Below are 20,101 nucleotides of genomic sequence, written 5' to 3'. Positions count from 1 at the left end.
AGGACTTGGCTCTTTGTGATGTACATTTATGTTTTGGTCTTAAATATAGGGTGTATGATCAAGAAGTTTGCAGGTGACATGAAAATCTAAGTAGTGGTAGGTAGTGAAGAGGGTAGCCATAAACTGTAGGAGGATATCAATGGAGAGGAAACATAGTTAACACTCAAATCCAGTGATCCTTCTTCAAAACTGGAATAGCAGTCCTGAAGAAAGGTCACTGGATTCAAAATACTAACTCTGCTTCCTCTCCAAGGTGCTGCCAAACCTTTTGTGTTTCTCCAGCAATTTCTGTTTATGTTTCAAATTTTCAACATTTGCAGTTTTTATTATTTTGGAACATTTCAATGGACTGGTCAGATGAGGAGAGCAGTGGAAAATGGAATTTTTCCTGGAATAGTGTGATGTAATGCACTTGGGGAGGACCAACAAGGCAAGGGGTTATATTATCAATTGTAGAACTCTGAAAAATATTGAAGAGCAGAGGTACCTTGGTGTGCATTTCCATAGATCCCTAAAGATAGAATAGCAGGTAGATAATGTGGTACAGAAGCTATATTGGACACATGCCTTTATGAGCCAAGAACATAAGAGCAGGGAGGTTATGCTGGAACTCTATAAAACACTGGTTAGGTCACAACTGGAGTGCTGTATACAGTCTAGTCCTCATAGGAAGGATGTGATTGGATTGGAGAGGTTGTAGAGCTGACTTACCAGGATGCTGCGTGAGCTCAAGGATTAGATTAGATTAGATTAGATTAGATTAGATTAGATTACTTACAGTGTGGAAACAGGCCCTTTGGCCCAACAAGTCCACACCGCCCTGCCGAAGCGCAACCCACCCATACCCCTACATCCACCCCTTACCTAACACTACGGGCAATTTAGCATAGCCAATTCACCTGACCTGCACATCTTTGGACTGTGGGAGGAAACCGGAGCACCCGGAGGAAACCCACGCAGACATGGGGAGAACGTGCAAACTCCACACAGTCAGTCGCCTGAGGCGGGGAATTGAACCCAGGTCTCTGGCGCTGTGAGGCAGCAGTGCTAACCACTGTGCCACCGTGCCGCCCAAAGCTCTGAGATCTAAGCTCTGAGGAAAGATTGCACAGGCTGGTTGTTTGGGAGGAGACCCGATGAATGTGTAGAAGATCACAAAGGGCATAGATATTGATGAGGATGCTTTTCACCCAGAGGATGGTGGGACTCTGAAACTCACTATTTGAAAGAGTGATTGAGTCAGAAACTCTCATAATATTTAAGCAATAGTGTGGCAATCACTTGTGTTGCCATAGCCTCTGGACCAGTTGGCTGGAAATGTTAGAAAGTGGGATTAGTATAATCAGATCTTTGTTGACTTTGTGTGGGGACAATGTGCTGAATGGCCTCTTTCTGTGTTGTAAATGTCTATCAAACTGTGAGTTTACTTAATCACCAAACATGCAGTACTTCCACTTGTCCTGCTGCCCCCTTTCCTGTTTTATTGTTGGGAAAACATTCCTGTGCAGTATAGCCAGCCTGATATACTCAATCACAATAGTATCTGGTCTTGTTCCTGAAAACAATCATTTCAAGAAGTAAATTGAATACAAACTCAGCAGTGCTGTGAAACGTTTTGAAATCTTTTAATATTTAGCAGATAGGTCCTTCATTTCAATGTATTTTTCATTGATCAAAATAATTTACTCAAACCTTAATGACAGGAAATAAATTATGAAGATTAAGAACAAAAGAACAAAGAAAACTTACAGCCCAGGAACAGGTCCTTCGGCCCTCCAAGCGACCATAGTTAGGCACGGATTTTCACCACTTGTTACTTCCATCTTTCAGACTTGCCATGTAGGAATTATGGAGAATGGAGGGGGTTTTCCATTAGACCGCCACTCCTTGAGTTTGGGCTTTGGATATTTTAGTACAATGGAGCCATTCTCCCTCTATAGTATCCACACCAGCAGTAGGGATACTGACCTGCAACAAGTATCCATACTGCTGGTTCCAGGAATGTCAATGTCAATTTCCTGGGCTGGTCTTGTTCTGAGGTGGTAGGGGCCCGGCATGAAATTGGAAAAGCCACCTGACAGCACAGAACCAACAAGACCTTGAGTGCAGACAGTATCCCTGCAGAAGTCTAGAATATAGTGGAGAACCACTCTTGACTCAAATAAATGACATCAACTCCCTCATCTGGAAAGAGGAAAGTGTACCAGCAGATCTTTCAGGTGTCATAATTGTGAGTATCTTCAGGAAAGGAGGTAAGAGCGATTGTGATAACTACAGAGTCGGGTCCCTGCTCCCACCACAGCAAGGTCATTTCAAGAATCCTCATCAATCACTGCTTCCAACTGGCTCTTCCCACAGGTTCGATGCCAATTTTCTCCATCAGGAGGCACAATGGACATTATCTTCATAGAAAGACATCTTCCGAAACACAGCAGAGACCAGCAGCACCTTCCAGAGATTACTCTCTTTGACCCCACAAAGACCTTTGCCTCTGTCAACTGGGAAGCATTATACATTGTTCACTTCATATTTGGTTGGCTACAGAGATTCATTGCTATCCTCTACCTGTTACACAACACCGTAGACGGAGTGATCTTCACCAAAGGATTTAGCGTGAACCCAATATGTGTGCAAACCAGAGTCAAGTCAGGCTGTACCATTACACCAAAAGCCTTCTCCTGGCTGTCATACTCCACTCCGTATCCATGAAACTTTCTATTGGAGTGAAGCTTATTCACTGGACTAGCAGGAAACTGTTGAAACTGCATCGCACAGTCTAGAGTCAAGATGAGCTTAACCTGGGTCATCGAGTTGCAGGATGCAGATGCATTTCCACTTCTGCACATGAAGAGACCAAGCTTCAAACTGTTGACTATGCATCCACAAAGGCATATGAAAGAGTTGATTTAATTTTGATTTTATTGTCACATGCATTTTATGGTAAGAATACAATAAAATACAGTGAAAAGACACTGATCTTCAGGAGCCATGTTTGCTGCTGAGCCCAGCTCATTGCTGTTGCTGTGATGCTCTTCCACCTCCAGTGCTAGGCCCAACCAACAATGAAGTTACCGGTCCTCACGCACTGTCTTTTGCCATTGGGTATACCTCGCTGAAGTTGCCTCTGCCGATGTAGCAGTTGCTGATTCCAGATCCTGTAATTGCTCTGGAAAAGTAAGTAGGAATTCAATCCCCTCTGCGCTGGGTCTGCTTGAGATCCGCATCCTGGGAGTGCTCAAGGTCCATGTCCTGGCTCCACTCGAGATCCATACGCTGTGTCCACTCGAGGATCATGCCCTAGGTCCACTCACGTTCCATGCACTGGTTCCACTTGAGGTCCATTCTCCTGGGTCCACAGGGGTTCCACGCCCTGGGTCCACTCGAGATCCACATCCTTGTGTCTGCTCGAATTCCACGCCCTGGGTCCACCCGAGATCCATGTCCCTGTGTCCACTCAAGTTCCACGTCTCTGTGTCCACTCAAGTTCCACACCCTGGGTCCACTCGAGATCCACGTCCCTGGGTCCATTCGAAACCTGAGGCCTGGGTCCACTCAAGATCAACACTCTTGGTCCACTCAAGGTCCACACCCCTGGGCCCACTCGAGATATGCGCTCCTGGGTCCACCTGAAATCCATGCCTCTGTGTGCAGTTGAGGTCCACATCCCTGGGTCCACTCAAGATTTAAACCCTGGGCTCTCGTCACCCCTGTTACTGTCCAAGCTTCAGGACAAGGTAAGTGCCTGACGAATGACTTCTAAGTCAAGTTCCCTGATACTTCATCACAGCAAGTGGTTACCAGGAAGGCAGATGAAAAACATCCTCAAAGCCTCCCTGAGAAAATGCAATGTCCCCACTGATTTATGTGAATCTCCTACCCAGGACCCCCCAACTTGGATAAGATGCATCCAGCATGTCCTCCTCTTCCTGCTGAACACACACTGCATACACATTCGTATTGATAAGAAGTAGGACTAGGTCATTCAGCCCTTCAAACCTGCCCTGACATTCAAGGTCATGGCTGTTCTGTTCCAGGTCAAAACTGCTCTTTTGTAACACCTCTTTATGGCCCTCAACACCCTGATATTTCTAAAATTTATCTACCTCCTTTTTCAATGCTTTCAGAGACCTAGACTCCACACCTTTCTAGAATATAGAATTAGTACACTCACTATCTTCTGGCAGAAGAAATTCCTTCAACTATAAATGAGTATCCCTTTATTCTGTAAATATGTCCCCTATTTCAAGACTTTGTCACATCTTCTCAACATCTACCTTGTCAGAGTCCTCAGAATCTTGTATGTTTCAATAAAATCACCCCTCATTCATCCAAATTCTAATAAATAAAGGGTTAATCTTTTTAGCCGTTTTTGAAAGGTCAATGTCTTAATCCCAGGAATCAACCTAGTGAATCTCTTTTGAACAACCTGCAATGCCAGTATATCCTACTTAAAATTTGGGGACCAAAATTGTACTCAGTATTTCAGGTGCAGTCTCACCATCACCTTGCACAATTGTGACAAGATTTCCCGGTTTATAAATTTCAATCCCCTAGCACAACGGGATCTTGATCAAATGGACCAATGGGTAAAGAAGTGGCAGATGGAATTTAATTTAGATAAATGTGAGGTGTTGCATTTTGTTCAGGCAAATCGGGGCAGGACATACATAGTAAATGGTAGGGCCTTGGGATGCAGGTGCACAGTTCCTTGAACATGGTATCAAAGATAGACAGGGTGGTGAAAAAGGCATTTAGCACGCTTGACTTCATTGGTCAGAACATTGAGTGTAGGATTTGGGACGTTATGTTGCAGCTGTACAGGACATTGGTGAAGCCAATTTCAGAATATTGCATGCATTTCTGGTTGTCCTGCTTTAGGAGGGATGTTATTAAATTAGAAAGGGCGCAGAAAAGATTTACAAGATGTTGCCAGGACTGGAGTTGTAAAGAGAAACTTCTTCTTCACCCAGAGAGTGGTAGATATATGGATTGTTCTGCCCCAGAAGGCAGTGGAGGCTAAGTCTCTGGATACTTTCAAGAAAGAGATGGATAGAGCTCTTAAAGATAGTGCAATCAAAGGTTACGTGGAAAAGGCAGAACAGAATACCGATTGTGGATGATCAGCCATGGTCATAAGGAATGGCGGTGCTGGCTTGAAGAGCAAAATTGACTACTCCTACACCTTTTGTCTATTGTTTATGGTCTATTGAGAGGCTCAATATGCTAGGACATTTTTTTGTCCTGGAGCATCAGAACCTGAGGGGTGTCCTTAATAGAGTGCTTTATAAAATAACGAGGGGCATAGACAAAGTGAATAGCAAATGTATTTTTCCAAGGATAGCGGAGTCCAGCATGAGAGGGCAGAAGTCTAATGTGAGAAGAGAAACATTTAAAAGACACCCAAGGGGCTACGTTTTCAACAGGGTGGTGCATGCATGGAATTCCAGAGGAAGTGGTAGAGGTGGTGCAATGATCCAAAAGACACTTAGACAGGTGTGTGAATAGAAAAGGTTTAAAGGGATATGGGACAAATGCAGGCAAATGGGACTAGTTCAGTTTGGGCTACCTGGTTGGCATGGACAAATTGCACCAAAGGGTCTGTTTCTGTGCTATATGACTCTATAACTCTAGCAATAAAGACCAAGATTCATTTTGTCTTCTGAATTACTTGTTGCACATGTATGCTAACACCCAGATCCCTCTGCACTGCCCATTCACTCAATCTACCTAGGTCACCTTGCAGATTCCTTACATTCTCATCACAACATCCCCTCCCACTTATTTTTTGTATTCTCAGCAAATTTGATACATGACACTCTACCCTCTCCTCCAAGTCATGTATATCAATAATAAGTCTGACTTTTCTAAGTCTGATCCATGTGACAATCCACTAGTTATGTCTTCCAACCTGAAAAAGATCCATTAATCCCAATACTCTGTCTTCTGTGTTAACCAATCCTCAATCTATGCTAATACATACCCCTAATAGCACAAGCTCCTGTCTTTTGCAATAAACTTTTACTGACACCTTATCAGATACCTTCTGAAAGTCCAAGCCCAAATCTTTATCAATTCTGCTTGTTATGTCCTTAAAGAACTTTAGCAAATTTGTTAAACATAATTTCCCCTTTCTCAAAACCTCATTGACTCTGTTTCATTGTGCTGAGCTTTCCAAATATCCCACTTTTTCTTGGGGACTCCAGCATTCCCCAATGACAGATGTTAGGCGAACTTGTCTATAGTTTCTTATTTTCTGTCTCCTTTCTTGAACAGGGGTCTCACATTAGCAGTTTTCCCAACCCACTGGACCCTTACCAAAATCCAGTCACTTCTGGAATGTTTCAGTTAATGCCTCCACTAGTTCTGCAGCCACTTTCTTTAAAATCCTTGGAACAAAACTTTGTCCTTCCTGATGGAGACTGTTACAAGTCCTTCCCTCCCATTAACACCTTGCTTATTTAGCATCTTCAGGATGTTTATCATGGTTTCTATCATAAAGACTGATGCAAAATATTGATTTAAATCATCTGCTATTTCCTTACTTCCTATTATCAAATCCTCCAGGGGTTTCTAACTTACTTCAATTACCCTTTTTTCCTTTTTACATACCCATAGAATATCTTGTTGTTTATTTTAATATATTGCTTTCCAATTTACTTGCAGAATTAATTTTCTCCCGCTTCATTAGTTTTTTAGCCTTTGACTGCTGGTTCATAAACAAAAAAATGACTAATCCTCTGGCCTAGTATTAGTTTTCTTCACTTTGTATGTCTCAATTTTTGATAGGATACTCTCCTTAACCAGTTTTATTAACTATGGGTGTTTCAACCTTCTCATCAAGTCCTTGACTGGAATAATATCTGCTTAAATATCTTTGACAGCTCATCTACTGACTTACTTCTTAGTCTATTTTACCGACTCACTTTAGATAACTCTTTCTTTATAACTCCATAAATGCCCTTATTTAAGTTTGGGACACAGGATAGCAAACCAATTTGCTCTCCCTCAAACTGAGTTTGAAATTCTACTATATTGTGATCATTACCCCTTAATGGATCAGGGGTGGCATGGTGGCTCAGTGCTGCCTCACAGCACCAGGGACCTGGGTTCAATTCCCACCCCAGGCAACTGTCTGTGTGGAGTTTGCACATTCTCCCTGTGTCTGTGTGGGTTTCATCCCACAGTTCAAAGATGTGCAAGTTAGGTGAATTGGCCATGCTAAATTGCCTGTAGTGTTAGGTGCATTAGTCAGAGAGGAATGGGTCTGGGTGGGTTGCTCTTCAGAGGGTCAGTGCGGACTTGTTGGGCTGTAGGACCTGTTTCCACACTATTGGGAATCTAACCTAACCTTTAACTAGAAGATCTCTTATTGACCTTGTCTTATTGCACATTACTAGGTATGAATACAGAAACAGAAATTGCTGGAGGAACTCAACAAGTCTGGCAGCACGTGTGGAGTGAAAGCAGAGTTGACATTTTGAGTCCAGTGACTCTTCTTAACAACAGTTTTTTAAATTCATTTTGTTTCTGTTTCTGTTTCAGATTTCCAGTATCCACAGTTCTTTGTTTTATTTCACTACATCTAAAATAGCCAGTTCTTAGGTAGGCTCTGCAACATACTGCTGTAAGAGAGAATCCTAGTCACTCTAGAAGTGCACCTTCCATGTTAGCCTTGCCCATCTAATTTCTCCAGTTAATACACAGATTGACTCCTATTCTTTTTTTTCCTCATGTTTCTTCTTGCTATCTCAGGATTAGGGCAATTTAGAGTGGGTTTCCAAGGAATAGGGTTCACATGACACTTACTTTCAATACAATATTACAAAGATGTTTGTAAAACAAAACTGGAAAAGATCCTTTTGGTTACTATGCAATTTTTGCAATAACTTCACAATCCTTAATGACTCAATCTCCTGGATGAGGCAAATATTGCTGTGGTAAACTCAATAATACACTGGGAATTTCCCCCAAATTTCAGAAGTCTATTCACCAAGGCCCTGCCCTTTGTGGACTATGACTTATTACCATTAGCAGAAATCACAAAATCTTATGACATGGATAACTGGAAATCTTCTGTTCAATCAGCAAGTGGTCAAGTCCCTTTTGAGAAAAGCTGTTGGGAATTCATACCAGTGAAATGTTTTTACCCTTTGTCCTGGAGATTGGAGATTGGCCATTCAAAATATTTTTCTGTTTCCAAAACACTTTCATCACAACATTCCGTTCCATTCCAAATAATCTGGAGATAATCATCCCTTCATTACTTTAAAAGTTGGATCATTTCAAAATTACACTGCTCTAAAATCAATATTGTCTACTTCTGGCTTTTCCCTCAACAAAAATCTATATGTTTATGTATCAATCAAAATACCTTTTTGCCTCTCTTTGAAGCCCTGACATCCTTCACAATGCATTCAAGGAAATGCTTCAAGTGTTAATGTACCAAAGTATTCCAGGAGTTAGGTGAAGTGTTCTTCGTCTCATATCCACTGGTCCTAGTTCTAGATGCATAAACCTTACCTAACTTCTCCACAGCCACTTCGCATTGATGGTTCACTTCCACCAAGTTGTCAGCTGTTCCACTCAAGTTTTTCTTTTAGTCTTTGCACAAACCGAAAAGCAGTAGCGATGCATTTACAATTTATCTAAATCAACCATTAATTTGATCCAAATATCTTAGGAACAAAGGAATTTAGTAACAAGTAGATTAGTTAACAAGTTCGACTCAGTGTCATTTTATTAACAGTGACTGTTATTTTACTGACATCATCTTTGGTGAATATCAGTCCCACATTAGACAAACTTACATAAAATAAGGATAGGAACGGGCAAACAGAGTTACCTCACCAATAGAAGATAGTTGTGATGCATATTGCATAGTGCGTGGACACTCCTTATTCTCTAGGTGTCATGTTTCCTTCTGGAAGTAGCAAAAAAAATGATTTGGAAAACTCTGGGGTAATTAGGCGCAAGAACATTTCCGGAAAATTTCTCTCTAGTTTTTTCATACATTTACTTTTTATTATATGTTGGCCTTCCTGGGATAGGAGTTATTCCGTCTCAAATTAAACACTGTATTTTTGAATGCAAGCTTACCTTTTGAGAACCAATACAGTAATTAATTATCTTTGTTAATTATACTAATCCCCTGAAATATGTGCAATAACCTTGTCCCATGATGCTTCAGTTCAAAACAGTTACACACTGAATGTTGTTGTGGTTCTGTTTGCCAAGCTGGGAATTTGTGTTGCAGACGTTTCGTCCCTGTCTAGGTGACTTCCTCAGTGCTTGGGAACCTCCTGTGAAGCGCTTCTGTGATGTTTCCTCTGGCAGAGTACAGCCAGGGAATTCCTAGAGGCATGGCACTCATCCACTGATTCAATCAACAAGCACATCGACCTGGACCCAATATACCGGCCACTGCAGTGGACAGCTGGAACTGACAACCGGAAGCGGCAGATACAAATCACTATAAATGCCAGAGGAAACATCACAGAAGCGCTTCACAGGAGGCTCCCAAGCACTGAGGATGTCACCTAGACAGGGGACGAAACGCTTGCAAGACAAATTCCCAGCTCGGTGAACAGAACCACAACAACGAGCACCCGAGCTACAAATCTTCTCCCAAACTGAATGTTCTCAGTTTTCAGAATCAGAATATCCTCCTTCTCAACCTCTTCCCTCGCCTGAGGTCTGGTGGCCCTCAGGTTAAACCACCACCAGTCACTTATCTCTAATGAGAGTTCAGCCCCTATGATCTGGTAAGACTGATGACACAACAATAATATTGTCATGTGTACTCTATTGTAGAATTACAGTGAAAAGCTTTTACAATGTCTGCCTCTTACGGCACCATCTTAGGTACAAATATCTAAGTACAAATCTTGGATACAAAAGAGGAAGAAAAAGTAGTTGCATTACTTTACTGAGTTTAAAACTTAAGTTAGAAATAAGACATCGTTAAAGGATTTACATTACAGTCAGGTAAAAAATTTCAAATAAACATTCCATCGTAGTAGCTCAGTCCAGCGCCACGGCACCTGATCTGACTACCCATGCTAATCTTGCTAATTCTCCCAGCTTCCCAGGAATAAATCATGGCCTACATTTAACAACTTGGTGTCCTAATGTCAAAATGTTGTGAGTCTTAATATAGTAAGTAATGAAGCAGGCGATCAAGGTTAATTGACCAATATTTGACTAGGGGACAAAAAGGGGAAACAAGCCCCTTCCCCCCTTCCTCACTTCTGATAGCTCGGATTGCCCTGAATGAAGTTTGCATATGTATTGTTCAACTGGAAGCAAGAGATGTTTTAATGGAAACAGGAGATGTTTTAATGGAAACAGGAGATGTTTTACTGGAGATAGTCAATAGATAAAAAAAAACCACAGGTGATTGATGATGGGGGACAAAACCGTTTAGTTATAGTTTTAGATGCTTTAGTAAATGTAGCGGAACGGGTCTGGGTGGGTTACTCTTCAGAGGGTCCGTGTGGACTTGTTGAGCCGAAGGGCCTGTTTCCATACTGTAAGGAATCTAATCTAATCTAATCTAATCTGCTCCAGCAGAAGAAATGGCTTGCTTAAACCATGCGGTTTGACTGTTCGCTTTAGAGGTTGATTGTTTCACTTATTTTAAAACCCAGCATTTATTTGTGGGAAAAAGATATACTGTAAAATTATTAGCTACAAAAGCAAATCTTTTTGTTCACATCTATAAAAGGAACACATTCATCATTAGGTGGAAACAATCATTCAATTAGATTAAAGATATTTGCCATCCATTGACATTACCCGGTGAGACTTTTGATTTGTTAAAACAATTTGACTGGCAAATACAGCAAATGTCATGTAAACTGCAATTTCAAACCCTCAAAAAGTTTCAGTTTGCAGTTTAACTGAGTGTGAGTCACGAAGATAAGAAAGCTGACAACCTCAGACAAGGTTGAACAACTTCTGGTCCCTCCTAAATTTGACAATAATTGAACTGGCTTTAATTCCTGGAACTGCTTCTTATATGAAGACTGTTAATCTGCACATTGTCTCATTTTTGTCATAGCAAAATGGTTAATAAACTTCGTGGAACCCATATCTATTAAGTCACTTGAATTTTTTAGATCATAGAATTCCTAAATGGAAGCAAGTATGGAAGCAAGTAATTCCGCCCAACAAGTCCACACTGACCATCCATGGAGCATCCCACCCAGGTCCACCCCCTCAATAACCCTACATGTATCATGACTAATTCACCTAGCCTGCCATCTGTGGACATTACAGGGCAATTTAGCATGGCCAATCCACACCTTTGGACCTTGGGTTAGAAACCAGAGCATCCAGAAGAAACCAACGCAGACACGGGGAGAATGTGCAAACTCCAACAGTCACCCGAGGTTAGAATCAAACCCAGATCCCTGCTGCTGTGAAGCAGCAGTATTAACCACTAAGCCATTGTGCCACTGCTAGAGTAGGAAACAATACAAAATGTACATTTTAAAAATACTGATCTCAAATGGATTAATGTGTTTACGAAATGATTAGTTGCTTATTTCTGCTTTTGACTTGATACATTCCAAGACTACACCAGATTCCTTTAGGATTTTGAAATTAGCTCATGAGATCATATGACCATAACATATTATTTGGTGAAATAACACCCCGTGCCAGTCTGTCCCCCTGCCCTCGATCTCTTTATTTCCAACTGCCGCTGGGACATTGACTGCCTCAACCTGTCCACCCCCTCACCCACTCCTACCTCTCAACCCTCGCAACGCGCAGCCCTCCACTCCCTCCGCTCCAACCCCAACCTCACCATCAAACCAATGGACAAGGAGGGGGCCCTGGTAGTTTGGCGCATTGACTGAAGCCAGGTGCCAACTTGCAGACACTTCCTCCTCCTGCCCTCTTGACAATGACGTCCCACAGATACCTGAACTACACTTCCTTATAGCCTGCCTCCTGTAAAAACACTATCCCTTATTCCCAATTCCTCTGCCTCCGCCGCATCTGCTCCCAGCAGGACCAGCTCCACCACAGAATACACCAGATGACCTCCTTCTTCAAAGACCACAATTTCCCCTCCTATGTGGTCAGTATGACCTCCAGGGTATATCCTCCACTTCCCACACCTCCACCCTTGAACCCCACCCTTCCAACTGCAACAAAGACAGAACCCCACCCCCGGTTCTCACCTTCTACCCCACCAACCTCCGGATACATCCTATCATCCTCCGCCGTTTCCACCACCTATAACCGGACCCCACCACCAGAGATATATTTCCCTCCACACTCCTATCTGCATTCCGTAAAGACCATTACATCTAAGGCTCTCCTGTCACTGCATGAATTGCAAGATCTGCGCCCACACCTCCCCCTTCACCTCCGTCCAAGGCCCCAAAGAAGCCTTCCACATCTATCATAGATTTACTGGCACTTCCACACATGTCTTTTGCTGCATCCATTACTCACAATGTGCTCTCTTCTACATTTGGAAGACAAGACACTTACTTGCAGAACACTTCAGAGAACATCTCCGGGACACATGCACAAAGCAACCCCACCACCTTGTGGCCGAACACTTTAACTCCCTCTCCCACTCCACCATGGACATGCAGGTGCTGGGCCTCCTCCATCGCCAAACGCTAACCACCCAACACCTGGAGGAAGAACATCTTTTGGCTTGGGACCCTCCAACCACATGGGATTAATGTGGATTTCACCAGTTTCCTCATTTCCCCTCCCCCCATCTTATCTCAGATCCAACCTTCTAACTCATCACTGCCCTCATGACCTCTTCATCTTCCTTCCCACCTATCCGCTCCACCCTCCTCGCCGACCTATTACCATTACCTCCACTTCATACACCTATCGCAATCTGAGCTATCTTCCCCCCAGCCTCACCTGCACCCCCCCCCCCACCCCCCACCCCCTCTCCCCCATTTATCTCTCTACCTCCTTGGCTCACAAGCCTTATTCCTGATGAAGGGCTTACGTCTGAAACATAGTTTCTCCTGCTCCTCGGATGCTGCTGACCTGCTGTGCTTTTCCAGCACCACACTTTCAACTCTTGCATTATTGGGAGCTGACCTCTTGTGTTGTGTGATCTCTGCCCCAGCCAGCACATGGTCAAGCACACTTGAGGGGTGTACAGTGACTTAACACTCAATACAAGTTGTACTTGTCCCATAGATATGCTAATGTTTCAAAAAAGAACGGCCTTAAATCCGATCAAGTTATTAAATTGTGTAATTCATGCATCGGCTACCTTCCCCCACCCTATCTCCACGGCCTATCTAGTTGAACTAAGTTTTCAGAATGAGTATACACACGTATTTCTATCACATTACATACTTAAAGTCAAATATCATAGAATTCCTACAGTGCAGAAGCAGGCAATTTGGACCATCAAGTCCACACTTGAAGAGCATCCTACCTAGAGCCACCCCAATCCTGTAACCCTTCATTTCTCATGGCTAAGCCACCTAACCTTCACATCCCTAGAGACTACAGGCAATTCAGCAAGGCCAATCCACCAAACCCACCTACCTTTGAACTGTGGAGGAAACCAGAGCACCCAGAGGAAACCCACCAGACATGGGGAAAATATGCAAACTCCACACAGACAATAGCTCAAGGGTGGAATCAAACTCAGGTCTCTGGCACTGTGAGGCAGCAGTGCTAACCACTGAGCCACTGTGCTGCCCTATAATCTGAGTCTATGCCTATCTGTCACACATAAAAGTTAAAAATCACACAACACCAGGTTATAGTCCAACAGGTTTAATTGGAAGCACACTAGCTTTTGGAGTGCCGCTCCTTCATCAGGTGATTGTGGAGGACACAATTCTAAGGCACAGAATTTATAGCAAAAGTTTACAGTGTGATGTCACTGAAATTATACATTGAAAAATACCCTGATTGTCTGTTAAGTCTTTCAAGGTATTTTTCAATGTATAATTTCAGTGACATCACACTGTAAATTTCTGTTATAAAGTCTGTGCGTTAGAATTGTGTCCTCCACAATCACCTGACGAAGGAGCGGCACTCTGAAAGCTAGTGTGCATCTAATTAAACCTGTTGGACTATAACCTGGTGTGTGATTTTTAACTTTGTACACCCCAGTCCAACACTGGCACCTCCAAATCATGACTGTCATTGTCATGACTGTCACTTCATTAAATATTTGTCATGACTGTCACTTCGTTAAATATTTCTGGATAACTAAGGTACTTGAAATTGAGAATTGTTAGCCTGGTATTCTCTCTTGAACTTTTCTCAAACTTCAATATCACTCACTGTGAGGGGTTCAAAACTGCTCATAGTGTTTGAAACGATAGCTAATTGTGATCTTGTGCAAGAATGAATTGTTACAGCTTACTTTGAAATATGAATGCAGTATTTTTTTGATTGGTCGAATTCTTGCTCCTTGGTCATGAAAGTTTAAATACTTATAAGAAATGCTGCCACATTTTCCTTTTACAACAGGCTTCAGTTCCCTTCCTTTCATGCTTAGCATTTTTCCAGTCCATATTCATTTCGCTAATATGAGTATTATTTGTCAAACTGGGGCCCATTTCAGTTGTATTGTTGCAATCATACCTTTGTTCAACTGTAAACTACATTACATTTGTTTAAATTATTAATAAAAATAACAATCATGAATGGTCTCCACACAGAAATTTACGGAATGTGGTTTATAATCAGGCTCAAATTAACCTACTCCCACTAATGAAATCTGTATTGTTAAATGTTTTCAAAAAACATTGGAGTTTGTCAAAAACATTTTGGAAATCAAGGTATACAACAGCAACAAGTCTACTATCATCCATTACTTTACTCAGTAAGTAAAAACTCAATTGAGATATAAGATTTTAAAAAGGCTTTATAGGTGCAAGTTGATTCTGTTGAAATAATGCTAGCAATTGCTAATACTCTCTGCAGTCTCCAAATAAGTAAAAAGCACATGCAAATAAGGCCTTCCAGTAACTTACAACAGTTGTGAAACCAGTTGGCCAATAATTTCCATGATTTTACTTTTTTTCCTGCTTTCAAATCCTTCATTTGGCTCCCAACCAGGAATGTCAATGCATCATTGCAGAGGAAGTTGGAGGAACAGCAAGTGTGGTGAGTTGCCTGGTGCAGTTGACTTCCTTCTTCTTGAAGAAGAATTTTAAGAAATGCACTCTTAATTTCATGGGATGCAGTCAAACCCAGGTATAACATAACAAAGGGACATGAACCAAGGAATGAATATGTGAGGCTTTTAGTAGGATTGATGCACTACGCTGAGAATAAATAATCTCATGCACTTGAATGCTGAGGTATAAAGTGGTCTGGAAGGAGAAAGTGAAGACTGCAGATGCTGAAGATCAGAGTCGAGAGTGCGGTGCTGGAAAAGCACAGTAGGTCAAGCAGCATCTGAGGAGCAGGAGAATCAATGTTTTAGGCATAAGCCCTTCATTGATTCTCCTGCTCCTTGGATGCTGCCTGATCTGCTGTGCTTTTCCAGCACCACACTCTTGACTATAAAGTGGTCTGCAGTATCTGCATTGTATTAATGGTAAGCACTTGCAACCTAAGAAGGCCAGTATGGTGGTAAGTGGCAGGAAGACATCTTAGAATTCATTAATGTAAAATCTTGTCTTGTCCCTTTTACTTTTGCTTGATCTGGTGATATCATTAAACATGCTGCAGCATGTAGTAATGAGGTCAAACAGTTGACAGTGACAAACCAGACAACTCCTTTCATTGTTTTGAGAAGAGACACAAGCAAGGTGTGGGGAAAAATATTTGTATGCACTCAGTGGACATGAACTGAAACTCATTGATTATGAATGCACTGGAATCAGAGGCAATTCATGATTTCAAGAGGAAACTTGAAGTACACTCTTCACTGGCCTCTCTGAACTTGCTGTGGGGATCAACAACTGACTCATGACCATCCCCCGATGCTCAACAACAATTGAGCCAAAGCGTGCACCTGATAAAAACTGAAATGACAATGAAAATGATGACAAGTATAATGAGGCCCTGCAAGAGGACATTTGCTAAAAGATTGAACCATTCACCCATCCAGCTCCACAGATCCCAATGGGAGCTAGTGTCACGGAGCTCGGAGGCAGCCTTCCGAATGTGATCGGCAAGGTTGGTAATGTTCTCACTGCAGTTGGGAATATAGGTGCAGCATTTGACACCAATGAGGGCACAAGTGGTAGATAGGATAGTGAAGAAGGCGTTTGGTATGCTTTCCTTTATTGGTCAGAGTATCGAGTACAGAAGTTGGGAGGTAATGTTGCAGCTGTACAGGACATTGGTTAGGCCACTGTTGGAATATTGCGTGCAATTCTGGTCTCCTTCCTAACAGAAAGATGTTATGAAACTTGAAAGGGTTCAGAAAACATTTACAAGGATGTTGCCAGGGTTGGAGGATTTGAGCTATAGGGAGAGGCTGAACTAGCTGGAGCTATTTTCCCTGGAGCGTGGGAGGCTGAGGGGTGACCTTATAGAGGTTTACAAAATTATGAGGGGCATGGATAGGATAAATAGGCAAAGTCTTTTCCCTGGGGTCAGGGAGTCCAGAACTAGAGGACATAGGTTTAGGGTGAGAGGGGAAAGGTATAAAAGAGACCTAAAGGGCAACTTTTTGACTCAGAGGGTGATCGGCGTGGACGGGTTGGACCGACAGGTCTGTTTCCATGCTGTATATCTCTATGACTCTATGTTGTCAAACATTACCAAGGAGGACAAGGTAATTCTTCTTGGAGACTTCAATGCCAGGGTTGGTCAAGACCACAATGGCACTATAGGAAGGGTAACGTCAACTCCAGTAGAATCCTTCTTCTTACAAAATGCATGGAGTACAAACCTCACCCTCACAAACATACTCTTTCATCAGAAAAACAAATTCAAAGCATTTTGAAGGCATTTCATTTATTATGTCATTGTTTGCTCTAGGGACTGTTGGGATGTGAATGTCATGACAGCTGTGATCAGCTTTGAAGACTGTTGCAGTTGATCACTGCCTTATCCACTGAGCAATGTCCATCAGATTACACAAAAACAGAAGCAGACCAAGATAAGATTCAATACTGAGAGCCTGGATGACACGGTCACTACATAACATCTACAGGCCTCACTTGCTAAAAACCTACCTTGGGAATACCCAGAGGACGTCGGAGAATACTGGAGTCTACTTAAATTAACCATTCTCAGTGCCTGCAATAACACCCTTGGGTACAAATCCAGAAACCATCAGGACTAGTTTGATGAGGATGAAGCAGAAATTGAACAGCTTATTGACTAACAGGATGACATCAACTGCAAGGCCACAAGAATAGCCTATTCCAAAGCTGATGTCCAGAAGAGGGTAAGGGACCTCAAAAACAAATGGTAGACAGATAAGGCCTTGGAAATTCAGCAATTTGCAGAACTGAGCAGAGGCTTCTTCAGTGCCACTGAGGCAGTATACATTCTAAGCTATCATGTTTGAAACCCCCACATCTAAAGAGGGACAAAAACTGCTCAAGAACAATGAGGCAATAAACACCTGCTGGAGAGAACCTTTCGAAGAACTCCTCGACCATAATACCAAAGTCAACCTGGAAATCATCAACTAATTTCCAACTTCTCAGAGTTCCATGCAAGGTGACATGGGAGAAACTCCCAGTGCGACAGAGGTACTAGATGCCAGAAGGAGTTGAAGAAACAACAAGGTCCCTCGTCCTGATGGGATTTCTGCAGAGAACCTCAATGAAAGTGGCCCACAGCTCCATGAACATAGACATGCTTTGCTCTTGAACACTTGGCTCAAAGAAGAGCTCCCCTCAGACCTCAGGGATGCTCTGATTGTGACCATATTCGAAAGTGACAAGACTGACTATGGGAATTACACTGGCAAAAGTACTTGCACATGTCCTTGCCATTTGATGTCTGCTGTTCTAAGGAAATACTCCCCGAGTCACAGGGTGGCTTCCACCTGCACAGAGGAACAACAGGCTCGATCTTCACAGCACATCATTTACAAGAAAAGTGTCAGAAACAAAAACAACTGGTTAACAAGGCTTTATTGACCTAACGAAGGCCTTTGACCCAGTTAGCGGCCAGTCTCTGCAACAGTTACTGTCACAATGCTGCTGCTCTAATATGTACATCAGGAATGCTAAGGCTGCTGCATGATGTGGATTAGAGACTGAGCCTTTCACTGTGGAGATGGTGCTCATGCAGGGCTGTATCATCGCACCCACCATGTTCACTAACTTCATTGCTGCCACCCTCCATCTCACTGGCCAAAACCTGCCCAAGTGAATTCAAATCATTTACTGTATGGATAATAGACTGTTCAACCTTAATGGTAGGATGAAGAGCTTATTTTCAAAATGTCAATTCTCCTGCTCCTTAGATGCTGCCTGACCGACTCTGTTCAACCTTAACAAGTTCAAGGCCAAGGGCAAGGTCTCCACCAGCTCCATCTTGGATATGCTGATGACATCATCACAGCATACTCTGCAGAAGATCTGAAATGCATCTTGGATACGTTTGCTAAGGCATCAAAGTCCCTTAACATAAAAAAGACCTTTAGCATTCCATCAACCATCAGCTAACACTGATAACATAAAAAAAGACTCTAGTACTAGATCAACCATCATCCAACAATCCCTCCACATCGCTGACAATAAAGGTCAACAACCATCCCCTTGAAAACGTGGATCACTTCCCATACCTCGACAGCCTTCTCTCCTCCAAAGCCAGCATCAATGCAGAAATATAACATTGTCTGAGCTGTGTCAGTGGAGCCTATGCCCGACTCTGAAAAAGGGTGTTTGATATCCATGACCTACAAGTCCAGGCTAAACTTCTGATCTACAAAGCCATTGTCCTTCCCAGACTGCCAAGTGGAGCTGAAATGTGGACTACCATCAGTAGGCACCTGAAAGCACTGGAACACCACCACCGGACATCTCTACAAAAAAATCCTGTGGATGACCTGGGAAGAGAAGTGCACTAACACCAGCGTCTTGAAGGAGGCCAGTATCATCACCACCATAATTCATCTTACTGCCCAACTCATGCCTCCCAAAACAGATCATGTACTCCCAGCTGAAGGAAGGTCAATGTTTCACTGGTGGCCAAAAGAAAGACATAAAAGATAACATCTAGACCATCCTCAAGAAATTCCATATCAACATCAACAACAGGGAGGACATGGCTAGAAACTGGAATCACTGGAGAATCGTCATCCAGCAGAAAGTTATACGCCAGGAAAACAATCTCCACTGTAATACTGAACAGAAGTGACTCTTGCGTAAGATCAGACAGAACATCAGAAAGGTCCACCCACCACCACTTCCAACCACTACTGCTATCCACTAATGCCCACGCTGCAACAGAATCTATGGATGCCAGATTGGCCTCTTCAGCAAATAAAATTAAGACTCACAAATAGATACCCTTATGGAGTGACAAAGTACTTGCACATATCCTTGCAAATAGATGTCTGCTGCTAATTGAGTGATCACCATAAAATAAGGTCACAACTCAACAGACCAATCAGCTTCTTGTTGCCAAAATATAATCCTTCAACTTTAACTTGTGTCTAAACCACACTTTAATTACTGCTTGAAATGAGCAGCTATGTAAATAATGCTTGTAATGAATGTCAGGTTACTTGGCTTGTAAAATATGTGCAATCCTTGGCTTTAAAGCAGAACTTTTCTCATTTCAGTCTACAATTTAAAATGCAGAGAAACACAAAGGGATGGTCTTTACTACCTTCATAAAGGCATTTAGAGTTGAGCAATAGATTGTGATGCACATATATTATGAACAAGTAATGAAACAAATTTATGAATCCCAGATAAAAGCTCAGAATTTATAGCGATAGTATAGTTAATGAAACTTTAATATTTATCATGGTACAACAGAAGCAGCATTAAGACAGAAGTTCATTGGCATTATGCTTCAGGAAAGTAAAATTGTTTTGCAACACCACTAAGTGGCTAAAAGCTGAAACTGCACATTAAATTAATATTGAAAAAGGTTTAAATCATTCAATGATCTATGCAATTAAGTAATATTGGAAATCCTACTACAGTGCCACCTAATGATA

Source organism: Chiloscyllium punctatum, chromosome 5 (assembly GCF_047496795.1).
Source record: "Chiloscyllium punctatum isolate Juve2018m chromosome 5, sChiPun1.3, whole genome shotgun sequence".
Classification (NCBI taxonomy): Eukaryota; Metazoa; Chordata; class Chondrichthyes; order Orectolobiformes; family Hemiscylliidae; genus Chiloscyllium; species Chiloscyllium punctatum.
The sequence above is the reverse complement of the archived record's forward strand: the minus strand, read 5'-3'. Positions refer to the sequence as shown.